Below are 15,778 nucleotides of genomic sequence, written 5' to 3'. Positions count from 1 at the left end.
GGATTTTTATATTTTTTTTTTGGTATTTTTTTATTTAGGAAAAAAAAGAAAGGGAAAAGGTTTTTGGCACAAGGACGATGCGTGCGATCACACATGTGCCTAAACCTTTAAAACGTATTTTTTGGTATTTTTGAAGAAAGAGAAAAGGTTTTTGGCACAAGGACGATGCGTGCGATCACACATGTGCCTAAACCTTTAAAACATATTTTTTGGTATTTTGATGTAAGAAAGAGAAAAGGTTTTTGGCACAAGGACGATGCGTGTGATCACACATGTGCCTAAACCTTTTAAAACATATTTTTTTGGTGTTTTGATGTAAGAAAGAGAAAAGGTTTTTGGCACAAGGACGATGCGTGCGATCACACATGTGCCTAAACCTTTAAAACATATTTTTGGCGTTTTGATGTAAGAAAGAGAAAAGGTTTTTGGCACAAGGACGATGCGTGCGATCACACATGTGCCTAAACCTTTAAAACGTATTTTTGGGATTTTGTCAAATTCATTATTTATTTTATTTATTTATTTTTTGTAATTTTTGTTCATTATAAAAAAAAGGGTGCGTAGTGTTTAGCAAATAAACAAGACAAATACAGTACAGAGGGATGGGGGTTACTTTACAAGGGGATTACACGATATAAATTAAAAACCAAACAAATAATAATAAAATTAAGAAACTAAAGCGTAAAAAACAAAACAAGAGAAAATTAACAAAATTAAGGGTACAGAGATAAAACCAGGATTGACGTGTGAAATTGAAGCTCCTTTGCAACTGCCAGGGGTGTAAAGATGAAAACTGGAGGAGATGCATCTGGTGAATGTGTGCCCAGGTCCAATTCTTCTTTTTTTTGTTTATTTTACTGGCAGAAAGGCTTAAACCCAAATGAAAGGGGGTTGCGGGTGAGAACCGGGGGGGGGGGGGGGGGGGTGCGGAAGGAGAAATTGTATTTTTTTTTTATTTTTATTTGTAAATATATTATATGTATTTTTTTTAAGTGAAAGTAGGATCAGAGGCAAAGGCCCAGGCCTTTTCGTTCCTTGGCTCAGGAAACCCTTAGGGGTTCTTCCATTTTTTACCTTTACTGAAACCCAGGATCTCCTTCTCTCTTCTGCCTGGCATCCTCGCCGCCGCTGCCACCGGTGACTGCATCACCGCTTCTGCGAGCAAGCTTCCGCGCCACCACCTCTTCCGCGGCGCCGCTGCCTTCCCGTCTACTTCCTCGCTGCTAGTTGCGGCCAAAGACACCGTCAGTGCATCAATCGTCGCCACAGACTCTGCCGGTTGCCACCTCCAAAACAGACCAGCCATCGCGATAGAGATGGCCACCGCTTCCTCGATCTCGTCTGCTCCCTTAGCCATCGGCAACCCAGGCCGCCACCTTCTCTTCTTCGCGCGCCAGCAGGAACACTTCTTCTTCTTCTTCGTTGCTCGAGGGATAGAGACACCGTGCTCCTTCACGTCACGACTCCACCACCACGACCAAATTCATCCTCCGTCATTGGCGCATGACTCCTTCCTCTCCCTTTCTTTCTTTCTCTCTATCTCTGTTCTGCTGTGGATTGATAATGAAAAATGATCAAATTTGGGGTCCTTTTCTTCTCTGTTTAATTGATGTATGTATTCTACTGCATGTGTGATGAACCGGAAGACAGGATTTGATGTTTCAAGAATTTCAATGGATGAAGCCAAATGATAAACTCAGTATGTGATGGAGGCAAATGGGTTGCGGTCTTTGCTTGAGTTGAATTTCTGCAGATAAAGGAGTATGTGGTTACATGTGATAGTTGTGGCAAGTGAATATGGTTGAACTGAATATGGTTGATTATTCAGGGAAGGAGACCCAATATTGAGGTTAGGCCGTGTGCTATCAGGTGTTGGAGATGAAATGTTGGAAGTGAAATGGAATGGTTGTTGGGATGGTTACGGGTGAAGGTCGAGTGTTGGAGGTGAATGAAGAGATGAAGATGATGGGCTGTTGGACACAAAGGCTCCTCCAGAGTTTGGAGTTCGGCTCTGGTTCACGGTTAAAAGGTGGATGAGGAATCAAGAGTAATGGTTAGAGGAAGTTGGCTGTGTATCCACGATGATGGCCGAGAGGTGTAGGAAATGTAGGGAATGTGGAGGTCACGGGTGAAGAGGTGAAGGAGAGTGGCTAGAGGTGAATGATGAATGAAGATGATAATGGTCGTGAGGGAAAGAGGGAAGGGATCCGTGGGCGTGAGCTTATTTGAAGATGGCTGTGACAGTGGGGAATATGGATGGTAGGTTGGGAGCCGTGAGGTAAGGTGAAGATGGAAGGGATGTGTTCATCACAGGTGTCTCCCCCAGATGATGGAAAGTGTTGGTTGTGTGAATGATGATGGTCGTAGTGTATGGGAGGATGGGTATTTAGCCGTGAAATGGTATATGGGTGAAGAAAGATGGCCGGAGATGAAAGATAAGCTTGCTGGCTAGGATGGTGATGGGTGAAGTCACTAGCGTCCCGCTCCGTTTCCCTGATGAGTGAAGAAGAAACAATTTTTATAAAAAAAAAACTTCAAAACCCGTGAGCCTCTCCTCCTGTTCAGAAATAATCCGTGAGTACACATTCCATTGCATGCTGAGCAACAGTCCTTGGGCGTGAGGAAATAGGGTAAGGGCCCCTCCATCTTGTCTTCATCTTCATACTGTGGGCATCCTTCTGTGCGTGTGGTATCCTGGATGGTGATGTTCTCGGTGATGGGTTCAAAAAACATTGGTTTATTGGTTTCGAATGGGTACTTGATGGATGGAACAAAAGGATGGAAAGGTGATGAAGCAACGGAGGATAGCACGAATTGCTCATTGAGAGGATAAAGAGGTGTTGGAGATGAAGGCCGTGAGGATAGGTTAAAGATGAATCCTGGAGGTGGTACCAGGCTGAGGATAACGATGAGCTCTCGGGAAGAGATAGATGTTGGAGGTGGTGTTCGAGATGAATATCCCGAGGTTGGAAAATGAGGATGATGATCTGGAGATAGTGCTGTTCTTTTTTTCTTTTTGCATTGGGGTTGAGCGGTATTTAAGGGGTGAGGTGGACGAGCGCTCAGGACGAGCGTTGTCTGAGGGGTGAGGTGGACGAGCGCTCAGAATGAGCGTTGAGAAAGGGGTGTTGTGAACGAGCGCTCAGGACGAGCGCTCTGGACGAATGGTAGAAGAGAAATAGGACGAACGTTCTCGCAACAAGAGAACGAACGCTCAAAGAACTCAGGACGAGCACTCAGAGGGTTGAGGTGGACGAGCGGCAGAGGATGGGAGTGATTAGGACGAACGGCTTACCACTTTCTTTGACGAATGATGTTTGCTGCTGGGCCGAACGCTAGACGAACGAACGCTGAAGACAAACACATGGAGACCGAACGTTCAAATGAGACCGAGCGTTCAAGTGAAGACCGAACGCTCATTAAACAATATAAACCGAACGCTCAAAATCAAACGTACACCAATAACGAGCCCCCAAAACCGAACGCTAATAATCAATCACACACCAAAAACGAACGTTCAAATGAGTGTAAATAACTTCAAAACCGAACGTTCACTAACACAAAACCGAACGGTAACAAATATGACCGAATGCTTGATGAGGAGGACGAACGTCCAAAATGATCAAATGGCCGAACGGTCGAATAGTGAACGTTTGATGACCGAACGGTTGAAGATGAGGACGAACGTCCTAAAAGAAACGAAATGCCGAACGGTCAAACAGTGCAATGGACGAACGGTCGAATCAGTGCAAAGGACGAACGGTCGAACAGTGCAAAAAGACGATCGGTCACTGTTCGGACGAACGGCAACAGCAACAATGGGGAAGGACGAACGGTTACTGTTTGGACGAACATCCGTAGTATCAGAGGACGAACGTCTGAACAACAGTTGGGAAGGACGAACGTTTACTGTTTGGACGAACGGTTGAACAATGGGCAAGGACGAACGGTTCAACAGTGGGGAAGGACGAAGGTCACAACAGTGGGGAAGGACGAACGGTTCAACAGTGGGGAATGAACGAACGGTTCAACAGTTGGGGAAGGACGAACGCTCACTGTTTGGACGAACGTCTGATCTTTTTTTTTTTCTTATTTTTTATTATTTTATATTTTTTTTCTTTTTATATACACACACATTTTTTTAATTTTTCCTTTTATGAGGATAAAACAATAAAACAAATTATTTAGTCAATCCGGACGAAATTGAGTGTTGACAGCTGCCCCTCTTTACTTAGATTTTACTAGATCATATGATAAACAATGTTTTCATATTATCAGTGTAAAAGATAAGTAAAGATAGAAATACTAATTTCGTCTGGATTTCAAGATAAACAAGAAACAAATATAGAACAAAACAAAACAAACAAAACTGAGAAAATTGAAATGTGACAACCTCGTGGAAGGTCCACCAATGCTACAGATGCAGTGAACGAGGAAATATTTTTTTTTTTTTTTTTTTTTTTTTTTGATAAAAGTAAATTTATTAATCAACCCGAACGAAATTGAGTGTTGCCCCTCTTTACTTAGATTTTACTAGATCATATGATAAACAATGTTTTCATATTATCAGAGTAAAAGATAAGTAAAGATAGAAATATTAATTTCGTTCGGATTTCAAAATACAAAAGGAAAAACAGAGAATTTTCAATGAAAAAGAATCAGGAACAAACAGGGAATTTTTTTTATTCATTTTTTTTTGAATTAATTAAAATTTTTTTGTTTTTTTTTTTTTTTTTTTTGTTTTTTTTTTCAAAATTAAAATCAACAAGATTAAATGAATGAGAAATTTGAATTTGATTGGGTTCGACCATTGCCATGCAGATGGTCGTTTGAAAAAATTAAAATCTGTACCTGACCATTGCCATGCAGAGGGTCATTTGAAAAAGTAAAATTTGACTTGACCATTGCCATGCAGAGGGTCGTTTGAAAAAGTAAAAATGGGCTCGACCATTGTCTTACAGAGGGCCGAGACACCAGTGACAGAAAGTAAAAATTGGGCTCGACCATTGTCTTACAGAGGGCCGAGATACCAATAGTTGAAAGTAAAATTGGGCTCGACCATTGTCTTACAGAGGGCCAAGATACCAATGACAACAAGCAAAATTGGGCTCGACCATTGTCTTACAGAGGGCCGAGATACCAATGACAAAAAGTAAAATTGGGCTCGACCATTGTTTTACAGAGGGCCGAGATACCAATGACAGAAATCAAAATTGGGCTCGACCATTGTTTTTTGTTTTATTATTTTTTTTTGGTGAAATCGGATCATCCAAGAAGTCTTGAATTGGGCCGGATCGACCCAACAAAACCCTACCCGTTTTCAGATTTTCAAAATTTTTTATTTATTTATTTTTTTTTTAAAACTCAGAAAGAAATCAGACCGACACCAGACGGTTGCAGTGACCGGAACTGTAGCTACAGTGGACAAAATTTTCGCTATAAAATGGTTACTCCTCCGCGTCGAGCGGCATTTCTCGATCTGCCTCTCTCTCTCTACCTCTCTCTTCTCTCTCTACTCCTCTCTTCTCTCTCCTTTCTGAGCGTCTGGATTTCTGAGAGAAGCATTTGTCCCCGCGTGCCTTCGAAGGCGTCTGAGTCCTCCGACAAGCTTCTGCAGCCCTGCACTTCCAGGTAAGTCCTCTGTACTTCTTTCCTTCTTGTTATTTCTTTTCTTACTCCCCTTTAAGTTTTCCGTTCCTTCTTTCTTTTCTTCCCTTTCTGTTTTTCTGTTCTTTTTTCCCTTTAGCCTTCTGTTTATGCTTTTTTTTTTCGCTTTCCATTTTTGCTTTACTTTCTGGTTCCCTTCTTCGATTTCCCTGCTTTCCTTCCCCTCTTCCCTTTTCCGTTTTTCCTTTCGTACTTTCCTTTCTGCAAGCTCTTTATTTTCTTCTGCTTTCTGCTTTGTCTGCTTTTATTTCCGTCTTGCTCTTCTTTGCATTTCTTTCTGAGTCTTCTTTTCTCTTTTCTCTTCTTTTTTTTTATATTTTAAAAAACTTAAAACACTTAAAAACACAACTGTCTTAACTTAAGGGGTATATAGGCTGGAAACCAGACGTTAATCTCCCTTCGATTGAAGGTATGGCAGAGACAATCGGGTAGAACAACGCCACGTACCCCATAAAATCAGAAAACTTAAAAAGATAAATTTATTTGAAAGAACCGAACATGGACAATATGGACAAAGACAAAAGGACATAGATCCGTTTAGGACCCTCTTGCAAGGACCGTGAAACAGATCCGAGATCAGACACTGACATAACAAGGACTGACCAGACAAAATAAACTTAAAAGGAAACAAAAACACATAAAGAAACACTGAAAAAACTTTTTTTGTTTTATGCTTTTGTTATGTTCTTGTTCTTTTTACTTTTTATTATTTGTTTTTTGTTTTAGAAAACCTAGAGAGGAAAGATGAACGAGATGGAGATGGAGAGGTACACCAGTCAGCGGTGGAGACCTACTGACGATCAAGTCAGAATGATGACCAATATTTACAATTACGGGGTCACACATCCCAGCAGAGCGCAAGTCGTCGAAATTGCGTCTCGACTAAGGGTTTTCGCAGATGTCACTGAATACAATGTGCACTGCTGGTTTAACAACCACGGCAATCGGGTCAGGCGCTGGCAAGCGGAGATAGACCCTACTGGCACTCAGTTCTCACAACTGCCGCTATACATGTATGGTAAGTACCCTGATCACTTCCATCTCCTTTCTTTTCTTTTTTTTGGTTCTTTTTTTTTTTTTTTTTTTTGAAAATTTCTCTTCTTCTTATTATTGACAAAATTTTTTTTTGTTTGTTTTTTTTTTTTTTGGAAAGAAAACGACTGGGTGATCATGAGGGCGCCGAGGCTGCTGAACTTGTTCCCCGTTCCGATCATCATTGACGACGACAGGGACGGACGACAAATCGCTCCACCCATGCATCTCACATTCCGGACCAGAGCTCCCTCGACGGAGCTCTCCCTCAGACCACCGCAACCAGCCCGGGAATTTTTTCGCTGAATTTCCCCTTTTTATTATTTTTATATTTTCATGGTCTGTAACTTAACGATCACCCGTGATCGAACCGCGAACACTGTTTATTTGCTTTTGTTTGCCTTATTTGCTTTTTTTTTTTTTGCCTTTCTTTTTTTTTTTGCTGTTTTTTTTTAATTGTGACTTTGCACCTTTTCTGTTATATCTGCTTTTTTTCTTATGCATTTTTATTTTATTTATCAAATGTTAAGATCGTATGAGTATTCAGAATGATGTCTTTGTTCAAAAACATCTCTCCGACCTTACTGTGAATCTTGCCCAAATGATGAAATAAAATTAGATTTTTATGGTCTTTCTTTGATTTCAGTCTAAACAAAATTTCTAATCTAAACGAAAAAATGGAAAACCGGGTTCATCAGAAAACAAATTATTTACGGAAAAATGACTTCGAATGAAATGAGAGCCAAAGCGAACGCCATGAGCATGAAGAACACAATTTTGAAATCATTATGCATATGAGACAAAGAAATGGGAAGAGAAGAACAAAGAAATCGTAAACAAATTTGCACAATTTGAAATTTCGACAAACCTCTTTTTTTTTTTTTTTATATATCATCATTTTTTTGTTTGGCGACACCCTATTAGGACATGATTTCCAGTAAACCTTGGAGATACCAAGTAATGAAAGTTCACATGGATGAAAGCGTGATATCAATGAGCGTAAACCTCATAGTGAGACAAATTAAAGCTCGAGCAAAACAACATCAGTTCCAACTTTGACAATAGCTTATGCTTTCCAAATAATCCGAGAGTCCTCTTTACTCGTCCATGGCATTCGTAGCGATGAACTCACGCCTCGCCACAGTGCTGGATTAACTTTCTTCAAACTTTAAATATCTTGAATGAATCAAAGTTTGCCTTCGCGCTTGAGCCACCAGTACTTTTGGAACGATCAATGGCCACTCCGTGGTAATCACCTTTTGTGTATGTTGTATCATGAGTCTTGAGGTATTGAGGTTTTAAAGGCTCTATGTAACAAGTGGAGACCCACCCTTTTTATGCATAAGACTTGGAAGCAATGTTACATAAGTTATATGAATAGGAGTGAAACTCGTAGGCCTTTTCTCTTCATCAATCGTTTTCTACCCGACAGCTTGGTGGGAAGTTGAGTTTGGGCTGAGTCCAATCTTGTCTCGGAGTACTTTCAAAGGGTAGGACAAACGGTATTTGAGCCGTAGGATGTGATTGAACTCTTTCTTCTCTCCTTGTCCGAGGCTTAGACCAGACTTGATCACATTCGTTCTCATGGTAAGACCTTGTACAATCTTCTCAGTCTTCACACCAATTTCAATTCTTTCTTGGATTATCGCAAGTTTGAGAAGCTTTAGGAAAACACTGCTCACCATGGTCTTACAGAAGGGTGATTACAGAGTATTTAGGCATGTGTCAACGATCTCGTTGTCAGTTGAAGAGAGAAAATGATGGATTAGATGGTGGAAATTGGTGATTTTCCACCATGGAAGCCCTTGGAGCATCTGCTGCAGCGTCACCCCTAGTCTCCTCTCCGTCCAGATATGCTTTTGCAACCCCTCTGAATCATCTTTTAAAGAGAAGGGTTCAATAATTGAGTTACACGAGCGTCCAATTTTCTGGACGAGCATCCCAATTCTGGACGAGCGTCCACTTTCTAGACGAACGTCCTCTTCTGGACGAGCGTTTCGAGCGTTATGGACGAGCGTGGACGAGTGTCCACTTTCTGGACGAGCGTCTCGAGCGTTCTGGATGAGCGTGGACGAGCGTCCACTTTCTGAACGAGCGTCTACTTTCTGGACGAGCGTCCACTGCGCGCTGAACGAGCGTCACTATGGAACGAGCGTCCGCTCACTTGGCGACGAGCGTCCGTGCAACACTTTCAAACTTGGCGCTTCATCCACCTTTTATGGCTTTCACAAATTTTCTAGCACCTCAAATTTGTGCCTGACAACCTCAACATTGACTTGGTGAGAAGATTTCAACTCAGGCAGCTTTGTCCTCATCGTGCTCACAATACTTGGCTTAATAATTTCCTCAAAGGACCATGCAAGTGGTTGTCCCCACCTTGTTTCCTCTCTCAAATGTGTTCTCCTTGGTCTTTTGTGGGCTTCATGACCCGAGTCTGCCTCTCACGGCGGAGTGTAATACGAGGAAAGACCAATAAGGAGGGAAAATTTGTGCCACTCAAACTCTATTGTAGTTGTGGTGTGAACAAATCTTCAAGTCATTGTAAGGCGCTTAGGGCCTCTAAGATTAAGCTCATTTGTTCCTTTAGTTGTTGGATATCGACTTTCATTCCCTTTTTTTTTGGTTCTCCAAGATTTGTGAACTGGTTCGAGTCCTTTAGGGTATCTTAGATGTTTAGCTGTATTTTAGTTTTTTTTTTTTTTTTTTTTTTTTTGAATGAAAAGAACACACAACGCAGTTTAAAATCTCTAGTCAGAAATTATAAAGTTGTGAAAATAATTGCCCCGGTATAATTTGGAAATTAACACGAAACTGAGTCAATAAGGTGATTCATCATTCAGAAGTTCCCAAAATGCGAGACATAGGAATTCTTGGTCAACCATCGCAGGCTTTAGTCATCACATTCTTCATTTGTCTGATCAGCTTCTTGCAGTAATTGAGGAATGTTTCAATCCCCTTAGGCGGGTTGATGATTGATATTACAGACTCAGCATCAACTAAGAACTTAAGGACGTTTTCAATGACTCCATTGGCAAGGGAAGCTAGCTGTGAGAGACTTCTCTTCCAATTCTTTTAACTTGTCCTTGTTCAACGACATATTCTTTCTTCATCTGACTAATCAATCTTTTATGTTCCCTCTTAGCTAAATGGAAACATTCCTTCTCTAGTTTTGTCATTGCTGCTTCTATCCACTGCTCATCATTTCGAAATTTCTTTTCGCAATTTGGGTAAGGGAAATTAATTACAACTTGATTGTCTTAACCCTTTCTATGATTCATTGGCTAAGGGAAACTTTCATTAACAGTTCATGATCTTGGGCCTTTCATTGAAGCGAACAACATTGCCCCCAATTGTCTTTAACTTAATGGAACATTTCAACGAAGATTCATTCCTCATATGATCTGCAATGTGGCGAGAGATGCAGGTGTTAGCGATCCTCTCAGGATACTCAAATTATTTTTTGCGCTAACACAGGATTGCAATTAATACAACACCTAATACCCATGAGGGGTACATTAGGATACCTCCCGCAATGATATGTAATCTGCGATCTATGCTCCCAAGGGACACACCATTTAACTTGTTCTTCATTTAAACTTGCACAAAGTTGCGCCCATTCATTTACTCTTTTCACATGTGGTTCACAAGGAACAGCCTAAGACAAGCGCAAAAGTGCCTAAAAGTCACTTCTTTTTCCAATGGTGACCCATGTTCACCTGACTGAGTACCTGTGATGGACTTTTTGTACAAAATCCAATTTTCTCTCGGGTAATCGTTTACAACGTCCTTGTAATCGATTACATACTACAATAATTCGTCCATGGGGTACAGGGAATTTAAGGCGTCTCCAGTCTCACGGGAAATGAACCACAAATACATCACTGGTAGACAACATAACATCTTTCCCTCTTTAAGTTCGTAACAACGATTAAGGGTCCCATAAACTTCAGCCAGGACGGGACATGGGTATATTGCCCGATTTAGTTGTATAGAGCTTTGGCCTCAAGACTTGCGTTTAATATTTTCCCAAATTCTTCCCCTCTGACAAACTCACCAAATTCTTATACCCCTTGACTCAAATTCCATGTTAATTTCCATTTTTAGCTTAAGGGCCTTAATCACAACTTTATAATTTTTGACTAGAATCCACAAAAATGTGACAAGACTATGAAGAAAAACAATGAGCGAAGAAAAAGGAAAAAGCAAAAGAAAGAAAGAAAAAAAAAGATAAAAAGATATGATGATATGTACAAGGTGCGTGATTTTTATTAAGCGAACATGAGGGTTATAGGAAAACACATTTCTCCCTTTTGTGCCTTATCAAAGGTTGAATGACAAAAGTTCTAAGGCCAAATATATGCACTCACAAGGATAGCTTCCTAATGCTTAAATCAGGCCACCAGAGCTATGGCTCTTTTCACTGTTTCTCCACAACAGTCAGAGTAATCAACTAGATGTGGAGACACAAATGAAAAGAACAGACTCTGGCTGGGGTTCTCACGATAGCCAAACAGGAAGTATGTCCCAAATGACACCGCTACACAACCCCTCTATTTCTAAGTTGCGCTCAGACCCGGGTATAGGGCCCCACTCATGATATGCATATTGTGTGTGTGTGAAGGGAGAATGCAATTGTACACCCCCAAACCCTCACCTGCAAAACAACCAGAAGATCCCAGGCAGATATAACATGTTTTCTACCCTAGGGTTCAATATAATCAAAACAAACAAACATACAATTATGACAAATATCAAATAAGGACAAAGAAAGAGGGAAGAGAAACACAAAGAAAAACCACATTGAAATCGCACATCTAATTAAATGGCCTGACTCTCTGGTATCCCCAGCGGAGTCGCCATCTGTCGCAACCGGAATCGCGACGGGACGACGATCCAATAAAAGAAGCATAAATATAATTTTGAAAAGAGATTTTGGAGTCGCCACCATAGTTTATTCTGGAAAACTACGGAAAAACCATAAAATGATAAGGCATGGTCAAATAGAACCAGATTCTTGGTTCGGGAGTCGGTTACGTGTAGGGAAGGTATTAGCACCCTACAACGCCTGCCCTAAGGCAGTACCTTTAACTAAATGCGCGAATATGGATGTGGTTTTCAAAGTGTTTAACATTCCCTTTAAATAAAATTCTAAAGAAACAAACAACATTTTTTAGCTTTTTGGGCCCGACAAGGATTGACCTTGCTCCTACGTATTCTCATGCAGAATGAGAAATCAGGGTTCCGTAGTTCATTTAGAAAACTGCTTGAGAAAATTGTTTGGAAAATTGTTTGAGAAATTTGTTTGGAAAATTGTTTGAAAACTTGTTATGGATAATTTGGATTTTTGGGGAAATGAACCTGACAAGGACTGGCCTTGCTCCTACGTATCTCCACTTTTGATGGAGAATCAAGGATCACGTAGTTCTGGCAGCGATATTGTTTGAGTTTGAAAAGTAGATGTTTTTGGTTTTTGAGGATTTTTATATTTTTTTTTTGGTATTTTTTTATTTAGGAAAAAAAAGAAAGGGAAAAGGTTTTTGGCACAAGGACGATGCGTGCGATCACACATGTGCCTAAACCTTTAAAACGTATTTTTTGGTATTTTTGAAGAAAGAGAAAAGGTTTTTGGCACAAGGACGATGCGTGCGATCACACATGTGCCTAAACCTTTAAAACATATTTTTTGGTATTTTGATGTAAGAAAGAGAAAAGGTTTTTGGCACAAGGACGATGCGTGTGATCACACATGTGCCTAAACCTTTTAAAACATATTTTTTTGGTGTTTTGATGTAAGAAAGAGAAAAGGTTTTTGGCACAAGGACGATGCGTGCGATCACACATGTGCCTAAACCTTTAAAACATATTTTTGGCGTTTTGATGTAAGAAAGAGAAAAGGTTTTTGGCACAAGGACGATGCGTGCGATCACACATGTGCCTAAACCTTTAAAACGTATTTTTGGGATTTTGTCAAATTCATTATTTATTTTATTTATTTATTTTTTGTAATTTTTGTTCATTATAAAAAAAAAGGGTGCGTAGTGTTTAGCAAATAAACAAGACAAATACAGTACAGAGGGATGGGGGTTACTTTACAAGGGGATTACACGATATAAATTAAAAACCAAACAAATAATAATAAAATTAAGAAACTAAAGCGTAAAAAACAAAACAAGAGAAAATTAACAAAATTAAGGGTACAGAGATAAAACCAGGATTGACGTGTGAAATTGAAGCTCCTTTGCAACTGCCAGGGGTGTAAAGATGAAAACTGGAGGAGATGCATCTGGTGAATGTGTGCCCAGGTCCAATTCTTCTTTTTTTTGTTTATTTTACTGGCAGAAAGGCTTAAACCCAAATGAAAGGGGGTTGCGGGTGAGAACCGGGGGGGTGCGGAAGGAGAAATTGTATTTTTTTTTATTTTTATTTGTAAATATATTATATGTATTTTTTTTAAGTGAAAGTAGGATCAGAGGCAAAGGCCCAGGCCTTTTCGCTCCTTGGCTCAGGAAACCCTTAGGGGTTCTTCCATTTTTTACCTTTACTGAAACCCAGGATCTCCTTCTCTCTTCTGCCTGGCATCCTCGCCGCCGCTGCCACCGGTGACTGCATCACCGCTTCTGCGAGCAAGCTTCCGCGCCACCACCTCTTCCGCGGCGCCGCTGCCTTCCCGTCTACTTCCTCGCTGCTAGTTGCGGCCAAAGACACCGTCAGTGCATCAATCGTCGCCACAGACTCTGCCGGTTGCCACCTCCAAAACAGACCAGCCATCGCGATAGAGATGGCCACCGCTTCCTCGATCTCGTCTGCTCCCTTAGCCATCGGCAACCCAGGCCGCCACCTTCTCTTCTTCGCGCGCCAGCAGGAACACTTCTTCTTCTTCTTCGTTGCTCGAGGGATAGAGACACCGTGCTCCTTCACGTCACGACTCCACCACCACGACCAAATTCATCCTCCGTCATTGGCGCATGACTCCTTCCTCTCCCTTTCTTTCTTTCTCTCTATCTCTGTTCTGCTGTGGATTGATAATGAAAAATGATCAAATTTGGGGTCCTTTTCTTCTCTGTTTAATTGATGTATGTATTCTACTGCATGTGTGATGAACCGGAAGACAGGATTTGATGTTTCAAGAATTTCAATGGATGAAGCCAAATGATAAACTCAGTATGTGATGGAGGCAAATGGGTTGCGGTCTTTGCTTGAGTTGAATTTCTGCAGATAAAGGAGTATGTGGTTACATGTGATAGTTGTGGCAAGTGAATATGGTTGAACTGAATATGGTTGATTATTCAGGGAAGGAGACCCAATATTGAGGTTAGGCCGTGTGCTATCAGGTGTTGGAGATGAAATGTTGGAAGTGAAATGGAATGGTTGTTGGGATGGTTACGGGTGAAGGTCGAGTGTTGGAGGTGAATGAAGAGATGAAGATGATGGGCTGTTGGACACAAAGGCTCCTCCAGAGTTTGGAGTTCGGCTCTGGTTCACGGTTAAAAGGTGGATGAGGAATCAAGAGTAATGGTTAGAGGAAGTTGGCTGTGTATCCACGATGATGGCCGAGAGGTGTAGGAAATGTAGGGAATGTGGAGGTCACGGGTGAAGAGGTGAAGGAGAGTGGCTAGAGGTGAATGATGAATGAAGATGATAATGGTCGTGAGGGAAAGAGGGAAGGGATCCGTGGGCGTGAGCTTATTTGAAGATGGCTGTGACAGTGGGGAATATGGATGGTAGGTTGGGAGCCGTGAGGTAAGGTGAAGATGGAAGGGATGTGTTCATCACAGGTGTCTCCCCCAGATGATGGAAAGTGTTGGTTGTGTGAATGATGATGGTCGTAGTGTATGGGAGGATGGGTATTTAGCCGTGAAATGGTATATGGGTGAAGAAAGATGGCCGGAGATGAAAGATAAGCTTGTTGGCTAGGATGGTGATGGGTGAAGTCACTAGCGTCCCGCTCCGTTTCCCTGATGAGTGAAGAAGAAACAATTTTTATAAAAAAAAAACTTCAAAACCCGTGAGCCTCTCCTCCTGTTCAGAAATAATCCGTGAGTACACATTCCATTGCATGCTGAGCAACAGTCCTTGGGCGTGAGGAAATAGGGTAAGGGCCCCTCCATCTTGTCTTCATCTTCATACTGTGGGCATCCTTCTGTGCGTGTGGTATCCTGGATGGTGATGTTCTTGGTGATGGGTTCAAAAAACATTGGTTTATTGGTTTCGAATGGGTACTTGATGGATGGAACAAAAGGATGGAAAGGTGATGAAGCAACGGAGGATAGCACGAATTGCTCATTGAGAGGATAAAGAGGTGTTGGAGATGAAGGCCGTGAGGATAGGTTGAAGATGAATCCTGGAGGTGGTACCAGGCTGAGGATAACGATGAGCTCTCGGGAAGAGATAGATGTTGGAGGTGGTGTTCGAGATGAATATCCCGAGGTTGGAAAATGAGGATGATGATCTGGAGATAGTGCTGTTCTTTTTTTCTTTTTGCATTGGGGTTGAGCGGTATTTAAGGGGTGAGGTGGACGAGCGCTCAGGACGAGCGTTGTCTGAGGGGTGAGGTGGACGAGCGCTCAGAATGAGCGTTGAGAAAGGGGTGTTGTGAACGAGCGCTCAGGACGAGCGCTCTGGACGAATGGTAGAAGAGAAATAGGACGAACGTTCTCGCAACAAGAGAACGAACGCTCAAAGAACTCAGGACGAGCACTCAGAGGGTTGAGGTGGACGAGCGGCAGAGGATGGGAGTGATTAGGACGAACGGCTTACCACTTTCTTTGACGAATGATGTTTGCTGCTGGGCCGAACGCTAGACGAACGAACGCTGAAGACAAACACATGGAGACCGAACGTTCAAATGAGACCGAGCGTTCAAGTGAAGACCGAACGCTCATTAAACAATATAAACCGAACGCTCAAAATCAAACGTACACCAATAACGAGCCCCCAAAACCGAACGCTAATAATCAATCACACACCAAAAACGAACGTTCAAATGAGTGTAAATAACTTCAAAACCGAACGTTCACTAACACAAAACCGAACGGTAACAAATATGACCGAATGCTTGATGAGGAGGACGAACGTCCAA

The sequence above is a fragment of the Vigna angularis genome, chromosome 6 (genome assembly GCF_016808095.1).
Source record: "Vigna angularis cultivar LongXiaoDou No.4 chromosome 6, ASM1680809v1, whole genome shotgun sequence".
Taxonomy (NCBI): domain Eukaryota; kingdom Viridiplantae; phylum Streptophyta; class Magnoliopsida; order Fabales; family Fabaceae; genus Vigna; species Vigna angularis.
The sequence above is the reverse complement of the archived record's forward strand: the minus strand, read 5'-3'. Positions refer to the sequence as shown.